This window comes from Etheostoma spectabile, chromosome 16 (assembly GCF_008692095.1).
Source record: "Etheostoma spectabile isolate EspeVRDwgs_2016 chromosome 16, UIUC_Espe_1.0, whole genome shotgun sequence".
Lineage (NCBI taxonomy): Eukaryota > Metazoa > Chordata > Actinopteri > Perciformes > Percidae > Etheostoma > Etheostoma spectabile.
The window spans coordinates 830,672-834,581 of NC_045748.1; the positions used below are offsets into that span (position 1 = coordinate 830,672).

Below are 3,910 nucleotides of genomic sequence, written 5' to 3' on the forward strand. Positions count from 1 at the left end.
TAAAAACATGTTTAAAACTTGCCCTGTTTAAGCCTGTTGGGTGCTAACTCTAGCAGGATGATAACACGGTGTTGGCAGCACCAATTTTACAAACAGCTCCAAATTTACAAACAGCAGAGCTACATGTTGAAATCAACCAAAATTCTCCTTTAAAATCTGTGTCGGGTTAATGAAAAAATGTGCAGTTGCTATTGATGGTAGCTTTCCTTCCTAAAAAAGGCAGGGTAGTGCAGGGTGTGCGGTGTTGTGATGGTCACGGTTCTCTCTGACCAATCAGTGGTCTTCTGTGTTTTAACACCTTTGAAGGTGCTCTAAGTGATGTCACGCGCGTCCACTGGATGAGGAAGAGGGAGGGGTGAGCTAGCTTTGTTTTGTTTGAAAATACTTTGAACGTCAACAGAAGTGACATCACCCAACATCGCTAAGAGCACCTTTAAGTATCAGCTCAGCACGCTTGGAACCTCGACCTAGGTGTTCCCAAAACAGTACCAGGTAATATTCGCAACTTCTTTTAATGGAAAACCAAAAAAGAGTGAGTAAAGCCATGCCATGCAGTGGGAAAAAACGGCATTACAGAGCACCTTCTTTTGGAGTTTTTTTACCCCCTAGTGGCCAAAATCATCACCACAGCCATACCAGGTTTCTCAATTAGCTGTTTCGATTGCATCACTGTTATTGTAAGGTTTGGCAAAGAAACAAATTATTTAGTTCAAGATCTCATCAGGATTCAGATGCTCATAAGGAAATATTGAAGGATTTCTCAACACTGAAAGATGGGACATTTAAGAACACTTTGACCATCTTCTCATTCTCTCATGGCACATTTATCCCATGATTATATGTAAGACTTTCATACTAGTGGGGTAAACAATCCTCAGGTAGTCCCTGCCAGCTGCTTACCTCTTAGCATGCACAGGACTCAATGTGAATGGTTTCATTGCATGCACAGCTGTCCAAATAAATCACATTTAAAGCAGCCCTGCCCTCACCTCTGTTAAAAATGTCCGGGTCTGATGTGGTCGCATATCCAAATATAACTATAAAGCATATAGAAAGACCTGTGCAAAGGCACAGAAAAAGCAAGAGCAGCAACGCGCTATAGCGCAAGGCTACCGTTTTACCGTTTTTTTTCTATTTTCCCCCTCCCCCTATTTTATTCATTGCACTCCTTGTTAAACTCTTTCCAAATGAACACATCTTCCCTGTTACCCTCTCGTTTTCCAGTTTTATGTTCTGTCTGCAGGCACAGCTTCACTCTTTTGGATGATTTTTCTTTCACTCTCGAGGGATTTGTTTCCTCTCTTCTCCATCCTCTAACTTCAATGTGTGTGTGTGTATGTATGTATGTGTGTGTGTGCTCAAGTCAAGCATGCATCCTATGCATAGGTGCTTTTTGAGCACTGTATGTGTTTTAATTGAAAGTTCCATGTCCAGCCCATCCCATCCCTCCCTCGCTGTCAATGTATTGTACTAACTCCAATATGCATGTGTGCATGAATTAGTTCATTGCAGCATTGATCCAGACAGCCTGCATGGCTTGGATTTATGCTGATCAGTTTCACCTTTTTACAGTTAATGCCTAATGTATTTTTTGTTTCATAATTTACTGTAGAAATGCTGATGTATTAATAACCATAATGAGCCTCTATGCTGCCTAGTAATTGTGACTAATATTTACTAGATTTTAGTACTCTGGAGCACACCTCAATGTAGGGCTGCCATCAACTGTTATAGCTATTTTAATGAACCAATGCATCATTTAGTCTATAAAATGTCAGAAAATTGTGAAAACAGGCCTCAGGGGTAACATTTTAAATTGCCTGTTTTGTCCAAACACCTGTCCAAAGCAGACCGAACGATATAAGGCTTCAGTAGCCTTAGTAAGCAAAAGAAAATAGGGATCTTTGATTGTAGTTGGTCTCAAGTGGATTTTCTTTAGTCATTTTTGTCTTTTAGCCTTTTTGAGTGTCATTTATCTATTATGTGCTCTATCTTTTCCAGCATTTTAGACACAGATATGTCAATTGCAATGGTTCAAAATGATCTGAAATGGCATTATTATATGTTTTTTGAAAATGTAAAAACGTTTTGAAGGAGGACCCCTAACCCCCCTGCCAAATGCGTGCACCTAAGTCTTCCACAAACCTAGGAAAAACACTACAGTGGTACATCTTAATGGCTGATACGGAGAGGAGGAATGATTAAAGCAACCAATAACTCTTTCAGTATACACATGTCATTTGAGTAAAGATAGCTTCGATCAAATGGGAGATAGTACAGTTTGATGGATAGTTTTCTGTCACACTCTCATTCCAGAGCTGTGGGTCCACCAGCGACCTGTTTTCTTCTCAAGCCTCTAAGTCATTATTTTCACAACAGACATGCTGCTGCAAGTTTCCAGCAGCAGTGAGAGCTTAGCATGTGCTGTGAGCTCACAGTGCTTAGCATTCACAAGTTAATCATATTTCAGCTTTTAGCTGAAACCTGCTACGTTTTCTGTGGATTTGCAATAGTCTCATAGCAACAGCAGCAGCCATTACCGCACAAAGCTCCATGCATTCATCTTAGCTTAAAAATAGGTGGGCATGGTGGGCACACAGTTCTAGGCCTTTGTATGGACTGAAATTATTCATTGACTAATGTAGTTTAAAAGTAAATGAATCTAAAATAATATCCCTATTTAATTAAGTCAATTAACAAACTAACAAACAAACGCAATATATCCGCTATTCCAATCTTCTCAAACGTGAGGATTTGATGTTTTTCTCTGGTCATATCATTAAAGATCTGTTGGACAGACAAAACACAATGCAAATTGCACTCTGGGAAATTGTGCTGGGATTCTTTACTATTTTCTGATAAGTTATTGACTAAAGGATTACAAACCACAATTCCAATGAAGTTGGGACGTTGTGTAAAACGTAAATAAAAACAAATTACAATGATTTGCAAATCCTTTCTAACCTATATTCAATTGAATACACTACAAAGACAAGAAATATAATGTTCAAACTAATAAACTTTATTGTTTTTTTTTGCAAATATTCACTAATTTTCAATATGAGGCCTGCAACACGTTAAAACAAAACTGGGACAGGGTATGTTTACCCCTGTGTTACATCACCTTTCCTTTTAACAACATTCTAAGCGTTTGGGAGCTGAGCACACTGATTGTTGAAGCTTTGTAGGTGGAACGCTTCCCCATTCTTGCTTGATGCACAACTTCAGTTGCTCAACAGTCCGGAGTCTCTGTTATATTTTGCGTTTCATTTTCCCCACATTTTCAATAGGAGACAGGTCTGGACTGCAGGCAGGCCAGTCTAGTACCCCCACTTTACTACCATGCTTTTGTAACAAGTGCAGAATGTGGCTTAGCATTGTCTTGCTGAAATTAGCAGGGACGTCCCTGGAAAAAGACGGTGATTCGATGCAAAATAAACTTGTATGTACCTTTTAGCATTAATGGTGCCTTAACAGATGTGCAAGTTACCCATGTAATGGCACTAATACACCCCCCATACCATCAGATGTTGGCTTTTGAACTTTACGCTGATAACAATCTGGATGGTCCTTTTCCTCTTCAGCCCAGAAAACATGACGTCCATGATTTCCAAAAACAATTTGAAATGTGGACTCGTCAGACCACAGCACACTTTTCCACTTTGTGTCAGTCCACCTCAGATGAGCTCGGGCCCAGAGAAGCCGGGGGAGTTTCTGGGTGTTGTTGATAAAGGGCTTTTGCTCTGCATGGTAGAGTTTTAACTGACACTTGTAGATGTAGTAACTAACTGTGTTAACTGATAGGGGTTTTCTGAAGTGTTCCTGAGTCCATGTGGTAATATCCTCTACATAATGATGTTTTTAATGCAGGGGATCGAAGGTCACAGGAATTCCATGTTGGTTTTCAGCC

The 3,910-nt window shown here is 39.8% G+C and overlaps 1 protein-coding gene across 8 annotated transcripts in view; it reads left to right on the forward strand.

The window, feature by feature from the left end:
• cacna1bb (calcium channel, voltage-dependent, N type, alpha 1B subunit, b) overlaps positions 1 to 3,910 on the forward strand; it is a 300,576-nt gene that overhangs the window by 266,475 nt on the left and 30,191 nt on the right. The gene's annotated exons all lie outside the window — the stretch shown is intronic.